Source organism: Scyliorhinus torazame, chromosome 8, assembly GCF_047496885.1.
Source record: "Scyliorhinus torazame isolate Kashiwa2021f chromosome 8, sScyTor2.1, whole genome shotgun sequence".
Lineage (NCBI taxonomy): Eukaryota > Metazoa > Chordata > Chondrichthyes > Carcharhiniformes > Scyliorhinidae > Scyliorhinus > Scyliorhinus torazame.
Window position 1 is genome coordinate 189,174,201 of NC_092714.1, and position 24,051 is coordinate 189,198,251.

The window sequence follows — 24,051 nt, forward strand, 5'->3', positions numbered from 1 at the left end:
CATTGCCCGACGCCAATATCGTAATTGCCGATCGGGTGGAGAATCAACTCCGACGCCCAAATCGGGGCCGATGCCAGATTGACATCGGTCAGCCATGCTCTGCGCCCTTGGAAATGGTGTAGTCATGTCACATGCCGCTGCAACAGCGTTGGCGCATCATCGGCCGGCCCTCCCACGATGCTCCCCCCCCGATGGGCCGGGTTCCCAACCATGCGGGATACATGTGGTCTCAGCGATCGAGAACCTGGCGTGGCAGCTGAGGACTGTGTCCAGCAGCGCCACACATGGCCGGGATCCAAGTTGCTTGCCCGGGGTGGCTTCCATAACGGCTGGGGGGACTGGTGGGGGATGGCCAGTGGGTGGCCTGTGGGGTCACAGATGGCAGGTCGGGTCGGCACACGGCTCGCGACATGTAGTAGGGCACGACCGTTGCAGGTCATCAGTCCTGTGCATACACGTCCTGGGACCAAGTCATTCTCTGTGTGGGAGCTGGGAATTTCACCCAGCGCCGCTGCTAGCCCCTCACAGGTACCGGAATCGGTGAGGAGTCGGCGCCGATTTTTTTCAACGCAAACCTCCCGCAAATTCTCTGTTCGAGCTGGCACTCAGCTTCTGAAATGGAGAATCCAGCCCCATGTGTCTGCTGATGTGTAATGGCATACCCATTAAAAGATGTGCCCGCACCAGGCATCTACCTCGGGAAAACTAGCACACCCACACACAGACAAGCCCTGCAGCAATCGGCGAGAGGTGACGGGAACAGGACCGTTAGATCTGGAAGGGAGGAGGTGCTTTTTAATCCCCGGTATGTAACTGGTAAGTAGTTTTTCTTTTCATTTGTACATTTATTTATTTTTTCTTTCGTTTTTTGGAATTGTGGTTGTATAAGTTAACCTAAGGTTTAGACATGGCAGGAGATCCCAGACCAGTGTCATGCTCCTCTTGTGCGATGTGGGAGCTCAGGGACACGTCCACTGTCCTTGGCTCCTTCACGTGCAAGACGTGTGTCCAGTTGCAGCTCCTGTTAGACCGCTTGACGGCTCTGGAGCTGCAGATGGACTCACTTTGGGGCATCCACAATGCTGAGGATGTCGTGGATAGCACGTTTAGCGAGTTGGTCACACCGCAGGTGAAAGTTACTGAGGGAGATAGAAAATGGGTGACCAAAAGACAGAGCAAGAGTAGGAAGGCAGTGCAGCTGTCCCCTGCGGTCATCTCCCTGCAAAACAGATGTACCACTTTGGATGCTGTTGAGGGAGATGGCTCACCAGGGAAAGCAGCAGCAGCCAGGTTCATGGCACCATGGCTGGCTCTGCTGCGCAGGAGGGCAGGAAGAGGAATGGCAGGACTATAGTGATAGGGGACTCAATCGTAAGGGGAATGGATAGGCGGTTCTGCGGACGCAATCGAGACTCCAGGATGGTATGTTGCCTCCCTGGTGCAAGGGTCAAGGATGTCTCGGAACGGCTGCAGGACATTCTGGGGGGGGGGGGGAGGGGGGGGGGTGACCAGCCAGCTGTCGTGGTGCACATAGGCACCAATGATATAGGTAAAAAACGGGATGAGGTCTTACAAGCTGAATTAAGGGAGTTAGAAGTTAAACTAAAAAGTAGGACCTCAAAGGTAGTAATCTCGGGATTGCTACCAGTGCCACGAGCTAGTCAGAGTAGGAATGTCAGGATAGATAGGATGAATGCGTGGCTCGAGAGATGGTGCAAGAGGGAGGGATTCAAATTCCTGGGGCATTGGAACCGGTTCTGGAGCAGGTGGGACCAGTCCAAACCGGACGGTCTGCACCTAGGCAGGACTGGAACCGATGTCCTAGGGGGCGTTGTTTGCTAGAGCTATTGGGGAGGGTTTAAACTAATGTGGCAGGGGATGGGATCCGATGCAGGAAGTCGGAGAGAAGTAAAACAGGGCCAGAAACAAAAAGCATTGAGGCGGAAAGTGTAAGGCAGAGAAACCATAGTCAAAAATCAAAAAGGGCCACAATACATGGTACAATGACTGAGGAGAGTTATGTACAGGCCCCCTAGCAGTAGTCAGGATGTGGGGCAGAAAATAAATCAGGAGATAGAAAAGGCATGTAAAAAAGGCAATATTACAATAATCATGGGGGACTTCAATTTGCAGATGGACTGGGAAAATTAGGTTGGTAGTGGATCCCAAGAAATGGAATTTGTGGAATGTCTAAGAGATGGTTTTTTGTAGCAGCTTGTGACAGAGCCTACTAGGGAACAGGCAATTCTGGATTTGGTGATGTGTAATGAGGCAGACTTGATTAGGGAACTTAAGGTGAAGGAACCCTTAGGGAGCAGTGACCACAATATGATGGAATTTACCCTGCAGTTTGAGAGGGAGAAGCTGCAATCAGATGTAACGGTATTGCAATTAAATAAGGGTAACTACAAAGACATGAGGGAGGAGCTGGCCTGAGTTGATTGGAGAAGGAGCCTAGCAGGGAAGATAATGGAACAGCAATGGCAGGAATTTTGGGGGGTTATTCGGGAGGCACAACAGAAATTCATTCCAAGGAGGAGGAAACATGCTAAGGGGAGGACAAGGCATCCATGGCTGATGAGGGATTTCAAGGACAGCATCAAGGCTAAAGAAAAAACATACAAAGTGGCGAGATTTAGTGGGAAACCAGAAGATTGGGAAGCCTTTAAAAGCGGGCAGAAGACAGCTAAAAAGCAATAAGGGGGGAGAAGATGAAGTACGAGTGCAAGCTAGATAGTAATATAAAGGAAGATAGGAAGGGATTTTTTTTCAAAATGTAAAAAGGTAAGAGAGAGGCAAAAATAGACATTGAACCACTAGAAAACATGGCTGGAGAAGTAATAATAGGAAACAAAGAAATGGCAGACAAACACAATAGTTACTTTGCATCAGTCTTCACGGTGGAAGACACCAGTGGGATGCCCAAGCTCCCGGAGAACCAGGGGGCCGAGGTGAGTGCAGTGACCATTACTAAGGCGAAGGTCCTGGGGAAACTGAAAGGTCTGAAGGTGGATAAGTCACCTGGACAGGATGGACTACACCCCAGGGTCCTAAAAAAGATAGCTGAGGAAATTGTGGAGGCATTAGTGATGATCTTTCAGGAATCACTGGAGGCAGGAAGGGTCCCAGAGGACTGGAAGGTGGCTAATGTAACACCACTGTTTAAGAAGGGAGGGAGGCAGAAGGCGGGAAATTATAGGCCGGTTAGCCTGACTTCGGTCATTGGTAAGATTTTCGAGTCCGTTATTAAAGATGAGATCGCAGAGCACTTGGAAGTGAATGATAAAATAGGACTGAGTCAGCACGGTTTTGTCAAAGGGAGGTCGTGTCTGACAAATCTGATAGAGTTCTTTGAGAAGATAACAAGCAAGTTAGACAAAGGAGAACCAGTGGACATGATTTATTTAGATTTCCAGAAGGCCTTTGACAAGGTGCCGCAAAGGAGACTGTTAAATAAGTTAAGAGCTCATGGTGTTCAGGGTAAGATCCTGGCATGGATAGAGGATTGGCTGATTGGCAGAAGGCAACGAGTGGGGATAAAGAGGTCTTTTTAGGGATGGCAGCCGGTGACTAGTGGTGTGCCTCAGGGGTCTGTGCTGGGACCACGACTTTTTACAATATACATTAATGATCTGGAAAAAGGTACTGAAGGAACTGTTGCTAAGTTTGCAGATGATACAAAGGTCTGTAGAGGGACAGGTAGTATTGAGGAAGCAAGGGGGCTGCAGAAGGACTTGGTGAAGCTAGGAGAGTGGGCAATGAAGTGGCAAATGAAATACAATGTGGAAAAGTGTGAGGTTATGCACTTTGGAAGGAGGAATCTAGGCACAGACTATTTTCTAAATAGCGAAATGCTTCGGAAAGCAGAAGCACAAAGGGACATGGAAGTCCTTGTTCACGATTCTCTTAAGGTTAATGTGCAGGTTCTGTCGGCAGTTAAGAAGGCAAATGCAATGTTAGCATTCATGTCAAGAGGGCTAGAATACAAGACCAGGGATGTACTTCTGAGGCTGTATAAGGCTCTGGGCAGACCCCATTTGGAGTATTGTGAGCAGTTTTGGGCCCCATATCTAAGGAAGGATGTGCTGGCCTTGGAAAGGGTCCAGAGGAGGTTCACAAGAATGATCCCTGGAATGAAGAACTTGTCGTATGAGGAATGTTTGAGGACTCTGGGTCTGTACTCGTTGGAGTTTAGAAGGATGAGAGGGGATCTTATTGAAACGTACAAGATCCTGCGAAGCCTGGATAGAGTAGACGTGGAGAGGATGTTTCCACTTGTAGGAAAAACTGGAACCAGAGGGCACCATCTCAGATTAAAGGGACGATCCTTTAAAACAGAGATGAGGAGGAATTTCTTCAGCCAGAGGGTGGTGAATCTGTGGAACTCTTTGACGCAGAAGACTTTGAAGGCCAATTCACTGAGTGTCTTTAAGACAGAGACAGATAGGTTCTTGATTAATAAGGCAACCATGGGTTATGGGGAGAAGGCAGGAGAATGGAGATGAGAAAATATCAGCCATGATTGAATGGCGGAGCAGAGTCGATGGGCCAAGTGGCCTAATTCTCCTCCTATGTCTTATGGTCTAAGTCCTTAGCTTTGCACCGGCAAATAGGCGGCAAAGTTTGATTCAGTCGTCTTGCTCTTGGAATATAAATAGGAGACTGGTTCAGCAGCTTTCTTCATGACTGAGCGGCCCTCTTCAGGATCCACTCTGCTCACCCCTCATGGGGACAGGATGAGAAAAGGTGCCCCAAAAATAGTCTGTTCCATCCCCAACCTGACTGGAAAACCGCATCCAGCAGCTCATCTACTTCTGGTCAGAAAATCAAATTTAAACCCAATTTCAGAACCTGGAACCTTGTGGATAATGAGCAAATTAATCGGCCAGAACGGAAAATTACCCTTGTTAATGTGAACTCAGGCACTTCAACATTGACGCCACTGCCCTGTTAGAGACCCGAAGAGTAGGTGAAGGGCAGCTGTGGGAAGATGGCGGTGGTTTCACCTTCGTCTAGAGAGGGAAACCCGACTATCAGCCCAGGATGCATGGAATTGGATTTGCCATCAAGAATGCACTCATCAACCGATTTTTGGAGCTCACTGTTGACATCAACGAGCACCTCATGACTCTCCATCTACAACTTGCCAAGAAGTAGCTGGCAATGGTCGCGAGTGTCTACACCCCAACCCTTGATGCCAATGATGTGTCCAAGTAAGGCTTCTACTCCACCCATGACACCATACTCTCCAGCATTCCTAAGGAAGATAAGATTATCCTCCTTGGGACTTCAATGCTAGGGTTGGAAAGGACTCCCAAATCTGGAAACGAACAATCAAGGTGGAAGGAGTTGGTAATTGCAACTCCAACTGGGCTCTCCTGCTCACCAAATATGCGGACCAACAGCATGTCATCACTAATACACTGTTCCCCAAAAAGACAAGTTCTAGACTTCCTGGAGACATCCATGATCAAAGCACTGGCACATGATTGACTTTGTCATCGTCTGATCCTGGGACCAAAAGGATCACCGAAACAATGACTAGTGTAGATGACTGCTGGACAGACCATCAGCTGATCCAGTATGTCCATCAAACTCCAACAGAAGCGGCGGAAGTTGAAGAAACAGCTCAGAGAAAGATCAACGTTGAGGGGCTTCAAGGTGCAAACAAACTAACGAACATCCAACAATGTATTCTCCAAAATCTCTAAAGTGTCCATTCTAATGGAGTGGAGAAAACTGGAAAGAGCTGAAGACAGCCATCATCTCAAGCAGGGAAGAAACCATCGGCTGCAAGATCAGAAAACACCACGACTGGCTGGACGAGAATGAGCGCAACATCCAAGACCTCGTCGACAAAGAGAGCATGCTCTCCACACCTGACAAAACGACATAGCCAGCAAAGCAAAGAGGAGAGATCATCAGTTAGCCAAGTCGGGGGTACAAAGAAGAACTATGGAAATCAAGAACCAATGGTGGACTGAGAAAGCTAAGGAGCTGCCAGCAAGGCAATATATGGACCCAATATTCCAGGCACCAAATCGGTGCGGAGAAGGAAGGAATCATATTGACAGACTGAGAAAAAATTGGCCTTCAATGGAAATAACACTTCAAAACCTCGATAAAACCATAGATGAGGAGGTGTTTGAGGACATTCCCCAACTCCCCATCAAAGATGATCTTGGACTCCCACCAAGTGTGGCCAAATTTGAAGCTGCTTTAAACACATGAACATTGCAGGAGTGGATGGGATCCCAGCAAAAATGTTCAAACCTGGAGAAGAGATCACCCGTCTTCTCCATCAACTGAAAGTCTGAGAGGGAAAAGATTCCTGATGACCACAGGGGTGCCATCATCGCCACCACCTTCCAGAAAGGAGGCAAAATGGACTGTGCGAACAACCGAGGAATCTCCATACTTTTCATCACCAGGAAGATCATCGCCTGAATCCTTGCTCGCCACCTTCTCCCAGTCTCGGAAGAAATCCTTCCGGAAAGCTAGTGTGGCTTCTGACGGAACGGCAGAACAGCAGACATGATTTTCACTGCTCGGCAACTTTGAGAGAAATGCCAGGAGCAACATCAACCACATAGTCCTTCATCGGTCTGACCAAGGCTTTAGACTCATTCAATCAGGAAGTGCTATTGAAGACCCTGTCAAAGGGAAATTCATCAACATCCTCCCACTCCTCCATGATAAGATGTCGACGACAGTCCTTAACAAAGGAAATAAGACAGAAACCTTTGAGATCATTACTAGAGTCAAGCAGGGATGTGTCATTTTCTCCACCCTTTTCTCCATCTTCTTAGCCACAATCCATCCTTCACCTTGTCAAGAGCAAGCCTCCCAGGAGAGTGGACATTGTCTACAGAATAGACGGAAAACTTTTCAATCTCAACTACTTGAAATCCAAGAAGAAAACGACATTGATATTACTTGTGGATTCTCAGTATGTAGATGATATCGCCATCTCCACTCCCTCAGAAGAGAATCTTCAAGTCATGCTTGCAACTCAAGGGTTGGGATCATCATTTATGCAAGAACCCATAGAACCCATGACCAGTAACACAGAGTTTCTTCGGTGGACAATCATGCTCATTGGAGAGTGAATGTTGAAGAAGAAGAAGAAGATATAATTCCCTGGAATTAAGTGAATCCCTGCAATGGGCAATATTTCTACCATTCCTGCAACCAATTCTCTTGTCTTCATGCTACTCCTTCAGTTTATTTTTCCCAAAGGTATTTTTCTTGTTTCATCATGAATGCTGCTGACCAAAACCTCTTCATTTAATATCCCTTATGAACAACAAATATCTTTATCCCACACATTATGAATTGACTTGCACCTGTATCTCTTAAAATCTTTCCCCATTCTTGTCTGTCTACATGGAACTACTTGACCTTGACACACAAAATTCTTAAACACATCAGTCACCTGCTGGTTACTTTTCCCCGTACCATTTGTACACACATATTTATTCCTTTCCTCTGTGTATAAATCCTACCTCCTTCTCCTGTTCTCCAGCCTATGATTTCATATTTCTCATTTCAAGATTTATAACTCCAACCGGCTTTCTTTTTAATCTCCAGCATGCAGGCTTGTTATGGCCCAGTTTAATACAATGAAAGCAGTTAACTTTCCTCATTTCTCTATCCCCTCAGCACTATCTGTTTTATTTTGGCTCCACTGCATGCCTTGCAGTTGTAACTATTTGCTCCTCCACAGGAGTCCTTCTCTTGTGGCCTCATATGTTTTGTCTACTTTTTATTCTCCCACCCACCGATCAAAATTATTTTGTTTGCCCTTTTCAAATTCAATACAAGTCTGTCCAGACTGTTTTCTTATATTTCAAAACTTTTGCCTGTAACTCTCCGGTACTACCTCATAAGCTCTCAGTATAGCCTTCACCATCTCATGTTCCCCAGACCTTTCCTCTGACAAAAATGTTTAGAGTTCACTATCCCTACCTACAAGTTTACTTTTTAAGAGCAGCATCCAAATATCTTGTGACCTGCTCAGGTTTCACCTGCTCAGCTGTTTTCTCAAAGATGTTTTTAGAAAATGCCTCAGCGTCCCTTTCAACAGATTTTGGAAGTGCCTGTACAAATTTAAACATCGCCCTACTAGTTTCATGTCTTGACCTCTTTCTTCCTCGTCCGGCTTAATTGTCCTGTTCGAGTTAATTGTGCGAGCTGCAATTCGCTGCAGTTTAATTTGATGTTCTCTTTCTTTAACCTTTTCTCTTTCTGCCATTGCTAACTTCTGCATTTTCACCTCTCTTTGAAAAGCTCTCTCTTTCTCTTGCATTTCTAACTTCTTCATTTCCATTTCTCCTTGTAATTGAACTTTAGCTAATTCAATTTCCCCACTTCTTGAAGTACTGAGTCATAGAATCCCAACCTAGAATCTGACACCACACTTGTATTTTTACCCAGAGAGAAAATGCTGGAATATCTCAGCAGGTCTGGCAACATCTGTAGGGAGAGAAAAGAGCTAACGACGGCTTTGACAAAGGGTCATCTGGACTCTAAATGTGAGCTCTTTTCTCTCCCTACGGATGCTGCCAGATCTGCTGAGATTTTCCAGCATTTTATCTTTGGTTTCAGATTCCAGCATCCGCAGTAATTTGCTTTTATTACTTGTATTTTTTAATGGGTTGCTATGCTTTCAAAGCCCCTGTGGATAATCCTAATTCCAATTTATTTGCCAATTCCATCAATTTAGCTTTAGGCGCACTTTTCAAATTTGCTAAGGTTATATTGTCTCCATCCAAATAAGTCTGGGTTAGAGCAAGAGCCATCTTTGCAGTCTCCTTATTTTAAATAACACATTTTCACTTGGTTCTCCGTGATCTTCACTCTTGTTACATTTAAAAAGGTCACAAATCCCCACTGCACCCAAAAGGAATTATGCTTTTTAAAATTCCGGAGGAGACCCCAATTTAGTTAAGAAGCCTGCTGATGTTACCTGCGAGAGCATCTCAAAACCACAAAACCTAACTTGAAACACTGATTTTTTGAGGTGCATATTTGCTTTGAATAATGTGAGGAACAATGCACAATAAGGAAGGAACCAGATCAGTCATTGTGTAAACAATTAATCAAGAATATTTATTAAAGTAAAAAAAAAGGAACAAAAACACACGGCAAAAGATTAATACATACTATGACACTTAAATGTATTAATAACTAAACATACCATTTTTATGAAGTTACCTCTTGTTCCCAAAATTTACCCACATTCCCTGAACTCACTAACAATACCTTTCCCAAGCAACATCCAATTTTATTATCTCTATAGGTCAAATCCAGCTAATAGTTACCACACAATACTGCTTAGGCGACCAAGTCTGGAAAAAACATCTTTCTGGTTCAGTGAAGGCATGAAACTGTGTCTTTTAGAGGAGAAATCTGCAATCCCCATGGTTCTAAATGCTAGATGGAACAGGCCTCTGTAACTTGGATGATAGATGGAATTGACTTCCTTCCCCAATGAGAATGCTAGCTGTTTACTGTTTAGTCTCTTTGATATTCCAACCTGTGGATTTGGCCATCTACATCTCTCAAACACCTTGCCTTTAGAAGTTATCATTTGTATTGCCCCATTGACCTCTGGATAAACAATGTTTCTGATATGGCCATTCATACCTCCTAATCTTCTAGACACCTGCTAATCGTGTTACAGGGTAAGGCACATCTCATTATTCCTCTAGATGCCTGCTAGTCTTGTTACTTGCCTTTAATTTTGTTTTCATCTAAGTTCACTGTTAACCTAGTTAATTTCTCAAATTGCTAACAGTTTATAGTGGGGGATTCAGCGATAATGATTTCATTGAATGTCAAGGGGTATTAGTTAGATCCTCACTTTTGCAGATGGTCATTGTCTGGCACTTGTGGTATAAATTTTACTTGCCACTTGTCAGCCAAGCCTGGATATTGTCCAGGTCTTGCTAAATTGGAAGATGAATTGCTTCAGTATATGAGAAGTCACAAATGGTGCTGAACATTGTGCAGTTATTTGCAAATATCCGCACTACTGACCTGACCTGAAGACTTTTGCAAAGTCTTCCCTAGGAAAGCCTTGGTGCCACGTAACGTCAGCAGCATGATCCCTGCATGAAGTTGCTGAAACATCTGATGGTCCATGAGGTAGATGGCAGCTCCAGTGTCCATTTCCATCACTACAGGATGACCATTTACTTATAACACGACCTAGATTGGTGCTACCAATCAGTTCAACTGCATCAGACAGTCCTCCTCATCTGGGTGGGGCATGTGCAAGGCCCTGGCTTGCGGTGATCTCGGCACTTCCTTGGACGGCATTCTCTGTGCTGAATTTGGCATCTCTGGCCATCACGCATCCTTAGACCACAGATTTGGGAATGCAACTGGCTCTCCCCTTCATCCTCAGGTGAGGTATCCTGCAGGTTAGCGGTAGCTCCCGAGTGCTTTGTCCGGATGCAGAGTTGCCCCTGGGATTGCATTTTGGGAGGTAATCTGGCCTGTCTGACATTGTCCTGTGATGCAGTGGGAGTTTGAAATCGAGGGCAGGCCAAACTATGGACGCCATAGTCCATGGACCGCTGCTGCTCTTGCACCCTTTCCTCTGGGTCCTCACAGGACAGACAGCCCGATAGTCCATTTTAAATCTAAGGTGAGCTCCGCCAACAGCTTCCTCTGAGTGGCTGTGTTGTTTATCCCACAAACCAGCCTGTCCCTCAATATTTCGGGGAGTGATGCCCTGAACTCGCAATGCTCTGCCTGCCGCCTAAGGCGGTTCAAAATGTGACTGATTCACCTGGAGGCCGCAATGCCATGTAAAACCTACATTGCTGCATGATAGCAGAAGGTTTAGGATCATAATGTTCAGCTACTAATGCAGCCAGCTCGTCAAACAATTTGGAATCTGGTGCAGCTGGGTAAGTGAGACTCTTTATAATACCAAAAGCCGGGTCCCGCAGGCGGTGAGGAGGAGGAATTTCTGACCGTCTTCCCCCAAAATACCGTGAGCCTGGAAGAAGCCTTAGACATTCAACGGACTAGCTCCAGTCTTCCAGACCTGTGTTGAAGGCTTCTAGCTTACCAAATGCTGGCATCGTTAACTCTATGTCCACACGTTCTGGGATAGTAATCGTCCAGGGTGGTTGGGCGATTCCACAAGCGAGGCCGGTGTCTCCTTTGTCCTCATCGCCAGTTTAGTAACTGAGGAAGCCAGAGCCAATGAAACAAGGGTTTATTTTAAACTGTGTAAAATACTCTGCCCATGGTAGTAACTCTCCACAATCCCAGTCCCCATTGTGACAACCAACAACTCCGGGCTCTGCTTGGGTAGGCTTTTTATGTTTAGGTCTAACGAGCTCCAGCTGGGTGGCCTCGGCCCCCTAACAGTGAAGCTCATACTCCACATGTCTCATGGGGAGATTGACAATGGTTTCCCCGTGGTCCTTGTGGGGGTTATGACAAGCACCTTTAATGTAATAAAACATCCCATGGTGCTTCACGATATCACCATCAAACAAAATTGAACACTGACCCATACAAGGAAGTAGTATGACAGGTGACTAATGATGCAAGAGGTCAATCTTAAGGAGTGCCCTAACGGAGAGGAAGGTAATCGGGGGTGGAGAGGTTCAGGGGAGGGAGTTCCATAGTTTAGGACTTAGGCAACTGGAGGCATGGCCATCGATGGTGAATCATTTAAAAGTGATATCATAGATTATCATAGAATTTACAGTGCAGAAGGAGGCCATTCGGCCCATCGAGTCTGCACCGGCTCTTGGAAAGAGCATCCTACCCAAGGTCAACACCTCCACCCTATCCCCATAACCCAGTAACCCCACCCAAGACTAAGGGCAATTTTGGATACTAAGGGAAATTTATCAGGGCCAATCCACCTAACCTGCACATCTTTTGGACTGTGGGAGGAAACCGGAGCACCCGGAGGAAACCCACGCACACACGTGGAGGATGTGCAGACTCCGCACAGACAGTGACCCAAGTCGGAATTGAACCTGGGACCCTGGAGCTGTGAAGCAATTGTGCTATCCACAATGCTACCGTGCTGCCCTTATACAAGAGGTCAGAGCAGGACAGAAATTTCAAAGGGTTGTAGAGCAGGGGAGGTCACAGAGATAGGGAGGCACGAGGCCTTGGAAAGATTTTAAAACAAGGATAAGATTTTAAAATTGAGACTAAACATAAAGTCAGCTTCTTCTCTGGTAACTGAATGCAAAAGGCAAATATTATAAACTAACTGATTTGCTGGGTGCAGTCAGCAAGTACAGGAAGAAGACAGGTACAATGAGGAGAAAACTGGGGAGTGTCGAATAACTCCAAATATTTGTTATCTATTTCAAAATGGTCGCACCAGCTGCATTTCTCTTATCTTTAACTGTCTTAGAAAGCAACTCGGATACATTTGGTAATTGGTTTTCACTGTTTTCAAGTTGAGACTAAAGCTCTGAGTAAATGTTTACAAGTTAAATAAACCTACTTAACAAAATCTTAACACCAATTACTATTGCAGTGATATTTGACAAGGGTAAAAATATAATTAGATATAGTTTTTTCTAGTTTTATTTTCTGGGTTTTGCAATATTATCCACAGCTTAGACAAATGAAAGGTTCAGTTTAAGAGTTGCTCCCTCATATTATACGGAGATATTTATGAAACTATGATATTATTTATTCATTCACCTACAGAATGTAAGAAGACACTAACCAGGTTTTTCTGGCCCTGTTGGGGGAATTGAGGGGTGGAACTAGACAATCCCTGAAGTGGGCAGGGCCAGAAAACCTGCGGTGGCACAGTGGTCAGCGCTGCTGCCTCAGCGCCAGGGACCAGGGTTCAATTCCGGCCTTAGGTGACTGTCTGTGTGGAGATTGCACGTTTTCCCAGTATCTGCATGGGTTTCCTCCCACTGTCTAAAGATGTGCAGGTTAAGTGGATTGGTCATGCTGAATTGCCCCTTAGTGTCCAAGAATGTGCAGGTTAGGTGGGGTTATGGGGATAGGGCAGGGGACTGGGCCTGGGTAGGGTGCTCTTTCAGAGGGTTGGTGCAAACCCGATGGCCGAATGGCCTCCTTCTGCACTGTAGGGATTCTATGGTTCTACATATTTTCCAGGATTACAACAGTTATTTTACCTCAATGAGCTGATCTTACAAACTTGTACTGAAATATTTCAAAGGTGGTGTGGACCCCCTCCTCCACTTAGGCATCCCAGTACGTCCTCCAGATAACAGCAGACCTGCCGACTTCACTGAGTGTTGGCATGGAAGATTTACATGAATATCTATATACAAAGCTTGTACCTATCACACATTGTTAAGTTCCACAGCTGCCACACTGTGTATATAACACAATGGGCTTTATATTCCCTCTTCCACCAGCAGGTTTGAAGGTGGGGTGGGCTTGTAAAATGCATGGTGTGACCCTCCCTCTGTTGACACATCTGCTCCTGGCTGTCTCCTGTTTAATTGGGGATGAGGGTGTGTGTGTGGGGGGGGGGGGGGGGGGGATTGGGCTGCCCATCATTGGGCCTATTGAGGCTCTTAGGTAATGGTCACTTGAGTGGGTCATTTTGCATTATTCTCAGAAAAAGGAAAAAATATTGGTAGCACGGTAGCATTGTGGATAGCACAATTGCTTCACAGCTCCAGGGTCCCAGGTTCGATTCCGGCTTGGGTCACTGTCTGTGCGGAGTCTGCACATCCTCCCCGTGTGTGCGTGGGTTTCCTGCGGGTGCTCCGGTTTCCTCCCACAGTCCAAAGATGTGCAGGTTAGGTGGATTGGCCATGATAAATTGCCCTTAGTGTCCAACATTGCCCTTAGTGTTGGGTGGGGGTACTGGGTTATGGGGATAGGGTGGACGCGTTGACCTTGGGTGGGGTGCTCTTTCCAAGAGCCGGTGCAGACTCGATGGGCCGAATGGCCTCCTTCTGCACTGTAAATTCTATGCCACGATTTAACTAAATGGGAACAAAATCCCACAGAGAGCGCCTTTAGCTACGTGTTTCCTGGCACTCGCAACGTCGAGAAACACAACGCTATCGGACGGCACTCAGGTTAGAGAGAGGGCCTCAGCGGGGAACATGTAGGCAAGGCCGCACACAGTCCCGTTTCCTGCACTGAGGAGCTCCACCCACCGGAATGCCTCAGTGCAGAGAGAGATTGGGACACCATTTTTAAATGGCATCCCGATCTCTGGAGCCCCTGACATGATCCCCAACCCCCTTTTCCCCATCCCTCTCCAGCACTCATGCAGTGGCAGTGCCAACCTTGCATCCAGGCAGTGCCAACCTTGCACCCAGGCAATGTCCCTGCCAGCTGGCTGTACCATCTGGGTACCAGGCTGGCACGGCCAAGCTCCCAAGTGGCACCAGCAGTGCCAGGGTGCCACCCTGCCCAAAGGACATGATCGTGGGGGCCTGCAATTCCCTAGGAGACCCCCATAAGTGCCGTTCTATCTGGTCCCTGTTTGTGGAGACCAGTACTGAACGGGATCGCCAGAGGTCTCCGAGGCGAAGGGGATAGATCTCAACGCCTCAGAGACCTTGGGAAACTAACTATTTGCAGTTAATATGCAGATTTGCCAAAAAGTGATCCCGCCAACTTTGGGCAGCATTTACATCGTGCTAGATCTTGCGAGGCATTGCGAGCTGGGTAGAGCCTGGTGCGCTGTTTTCCAGGCGCGACATGGCTCTTTGATCCTGCCCATAATCTCACCAGAAAGCCTCTCTTTGGGTGAATAAACCCATTTGACTCTTCCACAGAGGACACAGTACACCAAGCGTCGCAGGTACTATTTCCAAGCAAAGAAAATAGGGAAGAAGTGAAATGCAAAGCAATTCTCCTGAGTATTTGTGGAAGTCAGACCTATAACCTTATTCGCAGTCGTAGAGCCTCAAATGCGCCCAACGCCAAATCATGAAGTGAACTCGTGGATTTAGTGAAGACTCAATTACAACCTCAACCATCAATCATACGCCAAGGATTCAAATTTAATTCGGGGGTGAGAGCCCCAGGCGAATCTCATGTGACCTAAATTGCTAAACTAAAGCAATTATCGGAGTATTGTGATTTTGGAGTGACCCTGAATGACACTTGAGGCTTGAATAACTGCACTATTCAATGCTAATTGCTTGCAGAGGCCAACATAAATTTTAAATGAGCAATGGAGATAGTGCTGGCCATGGAAAACGCTGAAAAAGGTGTACGAGGGCTGCAGAGTGCGCAAAATTGGACCGTTTACCAGATAGGGCGGGAACCTGCAGCCAGCCATGGTGCCAGAACCACCGAAGCAGCTGCAAAAAGGGAAACAATTTTAACTAACAATAGAACAAAAGGAGATTTACTTATTGATCTTCAAGCGCTGCAGTATGTCTGCCGCAAATTCTAAATACCTCTGTCGAGGAGAACTCCTCCTAATGAGGTGATTCACAATTCTGAGTCCCAGTTGGTCACCCAGGACAGATGACCCTTACTCTGTTTTGTTGCCTTTAAAGGGACAGTCACCACAACATCCAACTTGTTGACGTGAATAGCATAGCTGCATCTAAAGGGATGCTAATTAAGTACATGAGAGGGGTTAGGTAAAGAAACCTTTAAGATGTGAAGAGGCTCATGCCTTTACCTGTACTCTTCCTTGATAGAATCCAAGAATCTCTATAGTGCAGAAGGCCATTCAGCCCATCGAATCTGCACCAACCCTCGGAATGAGCACCCTACCTGGGCCTACAACCCCGCTCTATCCCCGTAACCCCACTTAACCTTTGGATGCTGAGGGGCAATTTAGCATGGCCAATCCACCTATCCTGCACATCTTTGTATTTCTACATATTTTAGTATATTCATAATTTTGCCGCATCCAATAGATAAAATAAATCTTTCCTCTCCCGGGCATTCAATCCTGTGAAAATCCAGAAACAAAATGGAGCCTGTTCAAAATCTCTTCACAGCGCCTTTAATGCAAAAGAAAAACTTTGCACAACAATTCACAGAAACATTACATTAATTGACAATATTTATGTGCCTATTTCAATGGCCTTCTCTGATTTAAAAGAAACAGATCGATCCCTAATATAAGATAGATCAACAAACAGAGCAATAGATCGAGACTGGAGACTTGAGGGAGGAAAAATAATTTCTCATCAGTCTGTGATCATTTTCTTCTTGGATTCAGTCCAAGCTGGCAAGTTTAATCTTTGATACCCACCATTTGGTGTTACATCTGATAATCGTTCATATAAATGGCTACTGAAATTCAAGCAAACATAAGTCAAAAGAATCGCCCAATTAATTGATCAAATAACTGAAAATTTTTAACTAGCTTGCAGGGTGAAGTTTATTGAATGGTAAGCCGAGATAACAAGGTTCAGCAATTAATTAATTTAAACAGCACTGCTGAATTTAGTGTTGAAGAAGTAGAACAGTTTATATAAGTATGAGTAGCTCAAAAAGCAATGCACACAAATGAGTTTAACAACGGGAAGTTCAATAATTCTCTGACCCATTTTCATGGCCTAGATTTTCATCTGCGTGTCCGGTGTACAATTCCCAGCTCCACGCAGCCAATATTCTAAAATGGCTGCCCAACAATCTGATTTTTGGCCTGGGAGAAATCTAGATTAGAAGTCAGAGTGGGCAGCTTCAGAAGTAGTGGGGGGATTGGAGGCAGGTCTGGGTGCCGCTGGGCATATGTAAAAAGCAGACCCTGAAAGGCACATTTGAGAGTTTGTTCGTCAATGGTAAACTACCTGAGCCATCATTGCCTTGTCTGAATTGTAAACATTGTCCCACTGTTATCAGGCCCTGATATGGATTGCCAAACATACACATTCCTTGTGGGAGATTTGTCATTATTGCTGCTCTACTGCAGGGATTTTCAAAGTCAGGGCCGCGGCCGCAGGCGGGTGTTGGGAGGGTCATGGAACGATTGGCCGCGCCATTCCTGTGGTGGTTCTGATCTCAGGCGGAGCACCCATCCTTTACCTTGAGGATGGCGGGGAAATTTGAAAATGTCCGCGGCTCCAGCGGAGAGGGCGAGTCAGCAATGGAGGTTGGTCAGCGGGGTGGAGAGAGAAAATTAAATGTCCGCCGCACGGGCTTCGTCTCCGGTTTGTGTGGAGATGTCTGAGTGTTGGCTGGTTGGTGTCTGGGAGGCATGGTGCCAGGCGCGCTCGGGTTGAGTGAGACCCAGTGATTGAGAGGGAGGTGAGGGTGCTCCATCACCACGGTTGGGAGGAAAATCCAACCCTTGAGTATTTTGATCCGATTCACGGTGCACCTGCACCCGAGGCTCAGTTTGCTGCTCCCAGCATCACCCCGCCTGGCACGGCTCCTCTCAGTGATTTATCAAAGCGTGTGTGGGCCTGACGGTTCATCTGCTGAGTCAGGCCCTTATGACTGAGCCCCCCCCCCCCCGGGCTTGGGGTGAGACCCATCCCCCAGTTTGTGGTTTGAGTGGGGGTGGGGTGGCTGGGCACCGATTCTTTCTTTGGTGGGGGGGGCTGCATTTGGTAGAGTCCTGGGCCGTATTGAGTGCTGGGCTAGGAAATTACAGTCAATAAGGTAATTCTCAGGAGTTGGGTCCACAGATTTTTACATTTTATTTTAGTATCTGGAGTCGCATTTTGAAAATTAGTCCATATCTCTTCTAAGAACAACTCCCCTCTTGTGATATAAACCGAACTTGTGCAAAACGACATGAGCCCGGAAAAGTCTACAGCTTATTTTGGTATTCGCGCAGGAGAACATAATGTTTGGAGAATGTAGGCTTCAGTGTTAGTGTTGTACCTTCTTGAGAATTAAATTTCTGTGTCACCACTTGAAATTGCTATCTTGAATCATAGCATTTTGATGTGACTTATAATGAAATTGCATTCTGGAAAATTAATAGATCTTTAAAGCTAGGTTGTGATACCAGTTGAAATAATACTCTTTACTCTTGGTTATGTTGTGATTTCTTGTGCCTATTTGTCCAAATTAAAATACTTATTACGAACAAACAAACAAAAAAGAGAATGGCGGCCGCTACCGCCTTTTAAATGAAAATAAATTAGTCTGAGTGAAGTTTGCCAGAAAGAAGTGGCAGCAGAGCAGAGAACATTAAAAACATGCCTAAAGCCCGTGAGGCCGTCAGCATTCTGGTGTAGCATCTCCCAGGAGTATCCAGTACTGAGTAAAACACACATTTTGTTGCTATGCCCTTCACGACGACCTTCTTGTGCGAGGTTGGATTTTTTGTTTTCAAAAAGGAACTGGCTGAAGTCTGCATGTGCATTGCCCTCTCCTCCTTTGATCCTGGTTCAAGTGAGATTGTGTGGACCAAGCAGGCTCCATTTTTGCATTAAAGGTAAGCAAACGTCGAGTTTGTCATGAAGGTTGGCTGGCGTGGGTCCAGACGTTCAGCCAGTGTGGGTCTCAAAGGTCGGCCGGTTGGAGAAAGTGAGAAACACTGCTCTACTCAACCACTGAAAGCATGGAATGGATTCACATGACATCCATGGGATTGGCAATGTCTTGCCACCACGACCTGGTACAGTTATTGTGCAGCCATGGAGTCAGCTGACAAAACTTTGTGGGTGCATGCATAATGAATAGTTCCGTACACATTGGGAACGATTTAACGGAAAAATTTCTAAGCGTCATTTTGAGCGTGATGTGGGTGCTTCACAACGGCTGTGTTGGCGAGATTCTGGCCCATATTTAATGGCACTTAGTGCTGGAAATGAGCCCCCATGAGCTTCTTGCCATTACTGGCATCTTGCCTTCTAATTCACCAGACTTGGCCTCAGAGCCTCGCTGCTAACAAGGGGGGACTGCTTTTAAGCGATTCCTCGCCACTCACTTCCAGACAACATGCAAGCATGGCAGCGCACAGACCTGCTCCTTGCTTTGGCGATGCCAACCCGGCCAAGCTACTCAGCATTGTGGATGCGAGATGGGACATCCTGTTCCCCCGAGGAGTCGGAAGACTGGTAGCAGGGTTACCAATACCACCTGGGAAGCTGTGGGAGCGGCTGTAAGTGCAGGCAACGTGACCAGGAGGACCAGTGTCCAATGTAGGAAGAAGACCAATGACCTTCACTGAGTTGTAATGTTAAGTTACCACCTCTCTCCTGGCATCAGTTCCTCAAATTCCAAACCCCTCACAAATCACAGGCTGACACCTCCCACCCTCCCCACACCAATCTTCATGTTTGTTCCTCAGCACCCACCAGCACAACCATTTCATATCTAGTTGCGGTGCCCACACATGCCACCTGCCATTGACTCCCCTGATAAATCAAGCGCTAGGCTCACAAAGCTCTCTCTGTCTCCCACAGGAGACGATGGCCCTTTTGAGCTTATTATGGGCTAAGACAGGGGAGAGGGGCAGAGTACCAGAGATCTGAGTCCAAACCCCCTGTAAGGAACCGGCCCTGGAGATCGTGGGGTTGATCAAGGAGAAAGCAGTCACCGACAGCGAGGTTGGCAGGTGCCTCAGAGGTCGGGATCCATTTCCCCTTCACCCAGATGACCTGTCTCAAGTGAGTTGTTCAAGTCAGACAAAATGATCCTTCCCTCTCACTGACTACATGTCCATTCTGTCATGTGAGAGTACTTTTAAGACATGGATGTTTAAGCAATGTACCTTTAAGAAAACAGTGATGTCAGAGAGTGGGTGGGGCTGAGGTCAGGTCAGCCATTTTGCAGTTTAGTTTTGCAGGTTTTTAGTTTCAGTTTTGAAAAGAGCTGGGTGTGTGTCTGTGTTTTGCAGTGAACTGGATATCTGCCATGAAAGACTATCTCTGGATCATTTAGGTGATTTAAACTTATAATAGTGAAGCCTTTAACCTGATGTGATTTTGTTTAAAGGTGTTAAGTCTCTTGGAAGTTTGAAGGAACATTTTAAGGAATTATTTACTGTTGCAATATTTTCTGAGTTATCTTTGAAGTAAGGGGTGTTAGGAGATCCAATGTTTATTTAAGATGTTAAGTTGAGTTCATGGAATAAACAGTGTTTTGTATTTGAAAACCCACGTGTCCATAATTGTAATACCACACCTAGGGAAAAAGCCGTGTGCTAGGAAAAGCAACAAATTCATTAAAGGGAGAGGTTGGTTGAACTCCATGATACATTTTGGGGTTCTGAAAACTCCTCGCCCATAACAATTCTCTTGCAGGATCTCCATCAGCTTTCTCTCAGAGTGCCATCCACCGAACAGTTGTGCTGGAAAACCTCGCTCTGCATACTCACCCTGGCCCCATTAAGAGACCCTAGACCCCAGACCCCTGCCGGGAACATTAGGGAGACCGTGCTCAGGTGCCCTCACCTGATCCACACACTCACCCTTTGGTTGCCAGGATTTCCCCAGTGTTGAAGCCCAGCTCTTGAGTGTGTGATTGTTGGCTGCTGGCTCTATGCTGCTGCCGCTTCTAGAGTTCAGGCAAAGTGTTCAGGCTTCAAAGCTTGATTGAACATGATGCAATAATCATCTGAGACATGGTGTGTGTCTCCACGAGAAGCCACTGGAGAACATTTTGTTTATTAAACGGTCAACAGTAACAAAGATGTGAAAATCAACTGCATAACACATATCACACTAACCATTAAACAAGGAAATGTCATTGTTCCATATTGGTATCAATACAAAACTATATTAGCTCATTTTCACAAAGAAAAAACAAACACACAGTATTACCCCTCACAGGATCCTCAACAGAAATGGAGGATAAGCCTCAGAATGTCTAGAATTTTGTTGTAGAAATGATCTGTCCATCAATGTATGACTTGTTCCACATACCAGTGCCATTTGCCATCCAGGATCTCATCCACATGCACTTTTACCATTCATCTATCAGGGTGCACCTATACTGTTGGCCCTTGACCAAGTCTCATGTCCGGACACTATCACAGCATAAGTGTGTGATGAAGAGGGAGTAAACCAGTAGAGCTTTCAATCGAAATGGAGCACAGTATGTTAACTTAGAGTCATAGCCACTACAAACATGGCACTAAGCACCTGTGCAGAGCTATCTTCTTCACCAAATCTTCCCAGTAATCATGATACGGTGAAAATTATTAGCGTGTCTAAGCACACAGAAGTGAATGCAAGCATTGTAACCTGAATGGCTCATGACACTTTTCTTCTCATATTATTATTGATGAAATGTCACAAAGAGGAGACAGGAGGAATGCGACCAAGTGCCCCTATGTTTCTCTGATCAGGACTTCAGGTGTTAGTGGAAAGAGGGAGTTTGGTCCTTTAATCTCCTGGCCATCACTATCCAGCTGCCACAACCAAGAAGGCCTGGATTCAAATAACGGCTGCAGTGAACGCTGCAGGAGACCATCAATGATCATGGATTCAGTGCAGGAAAAGGGCCAATGTCCTGCTGCGTAGTGAGCAGCTTGGCTGATCCATACTGAGCTCCAAGGGAAGGGTCAGATCTGGATACTGCAGCAAAGATTTGAGATATGGTCCTTGAGGGCAGCACAGTGTTGCTTCACAGCTTCAGGATCCCAGGTTCAATTCCCGGCTTGGGTCACTGTCTGTGTGGAGTCTGCACGTTCTTCCCATGTCTGCGTGGGTTTCCTCCGGGTGCTCCGGTTTCCTCCCACAAGTCCCAAAAGGCATGCTGCTAATTAATTTGGACATTCTGAATTCTCCCTCTGTGTACCCGAACGGGCGCCGGAATGTGGCTCGTCACAGTAACTTCATTGCAGTGTTAATATAAGCCTACATTGACAATAATAAAGATTATTATTCTATCTCTGCTTCAGCACGGAGGTTTGTATGTGTACACAGTTCATCTAGGTGTGCACAGAACATGTGTGAATGAGCGCTATGATACACAGAATCTGTGAAGAATAATATCGCTCCATGCACGAGGTATCAGGCGAACTGGGGGGTTGGGCCAGCCTAACTGAGATCCATACTTTCTATCGAAGAAATGACCATGGAGATTTCCAGGGTGCCAGAGTGCCGGCGTCAACGGGGAGTACGCTGCGCCGCTGGGGGGCCATTGCAAGAGGCCAGCTCAGCAATCCTCTGCCCCCGACCAGCCGAGTTCCTGACGGCGTGGAACTAACCTCCTATTGCCGGTCGGGATGCTCGCATGGCGGCTGCGGACTCAGTCCGCGGCCACCCTTGTTGGGGGCGGGCAGATCGGAAACCAGGGGGGGGCCTTATAGGTGGCCGGTGATTTAATGTGCGGGGCTTGAGGGTTGGCGCATGGCTGATCGGGAAGTCTCTTTCTTTGGTCTCGCTCCGCGGTCAGAGTCCGGCATGAAGCACGGCGCGGCCGCTGGAGGGCGCTGCCATGCGCATGCGCGGCCTCTGACCCGGAAGTGCAGGGGCCCGTAACTGCAGCATAAGCTGCGGGATTCACTCCAGGTCCCTGCTAGTCCCCTGAATTCGTTTCACTTTTTTGCAGGAATTTCAGGAGTGTTTTGATGCCGGCGTGGGGACATGGTCTCAATAATGGAGAATCCAGCCCCTTGTGTCTCACACAGGTCCCAGCTCGAAGTTCTCACTCCCTCAGGCCAGACCATCCCCCAGGAATCAAGAGGAGGAAGAGATCTTTGCCCAATGATCGGGGAGTCTAAAACTAGAGGGCACAGGTTTAAGTTGAGAGGGGAGAGACACAAAAGGGTCCAGAGGGGCAATTTTTTCACACAGTGGGGTGGTGAGTGGCTGGAATGAGCTACCAGAGGCAGCAGTAGAGGCAGGTACAATTTTGTCTTTTAAAAAGCATTTAGACAGTTTTATGAGAAAGTTGGGTATCGAGGGATATGGGCCAAATGTGGGCAATTGGGACCAGCTTAGTGATAAAAACTGGGTGGCATGGACAAGTTGACCCGAAGGACCAGTTTTCATGCTGTAAACCTCTTTGACTCTATGACTCTATGTGCGAGGAAACAGCACTGCATCAGCCGAGCCCACATTCCAGCAACTCAGGATATCTGCACAATGGAGGGATGTAACTAGTTTGTAGAGTCGGTGACACAAGGGGAAGGGCCATGCACCAGAGGGCAGGGCGAGGTGTCAGACTCAGAGACATCTGTGCCAGTCCCCCTTGGAGGAGGAAGGAAAGTCATGATTATGTTCCAGTGGGCAGGAACACAGCACCTCAGGAGTCACCATGGGCCGCCGATTCTGAATGGAAAAATGCACACTTACCTGCGCATCGGGTCAGGATCTGGCTGGGAACGCCGATTGAGGGCAGCCATTCAAACTGCAGATTTATATTGAAGAGAACAGGTTACATGCTTATTGTAGGGCACAAAGACTCCGTGAGACGAATAGAGTGAAGTCGATGAGGCTTTATTAAGCGTGTCTGTTCCCCCGCAGCTCGATAGTAGAATGGCCTGCGGGGGAGGACTCCGGCTTCTTATACTCCGCCTTCAGGGCGGAGCGAGAGGTCAAAGGCCAACCAGGACCCGGGATCTGTCAGCCAATGACATTAGGGCTTCCAGTCCCACATGACCCCCAATACATACTACCACATTCACCCCTTGTCAAAAATGAACCCGGCGGGGTGATGCTTCGTATGGTGGTAAGGGTTTACAGGGCTGGTCCTGGGAGGAAAAAGACATTCACATGGCAATACAGTATTGTACAATTTTGTCCTGTTTCAACTATTTACAGAAGATATCGGGAGAAAAGCAAAATGTTCTTGTGAAAAGTCCATATTTTGATTTAGATCGACGCCACGAGTCGGTCGGGCGGTCTGGTCGTCCGTGTCGATTGCCTTGGCCCCGGTGGTGGTGCTTGTACCGGTGTTGTCGTCTCCGGGAGCCTTACGGTTTCAGCTTGGGCTTTATTCTTGGTCGGGCCTGAGGGGAGGGGAACCGATCCTCCTGGGAAGGGGGCGGTCGCGGGGTGCGGCGGTGGCAGGAAGGGGGGGGGTTGGGTGAATGGTGTCGGGGGGGTGTGTGTGTTGCCGGCGGGCGCCAGATCCCGCAGGGAGACCGTGTCCTGTCGGCCGTCGGGGTACTCCACGTAAGCGTACTGCGGGTTCGTGTGGAGGAGGTGAACCCTTTCGACCAACGGGTCCGCCTTA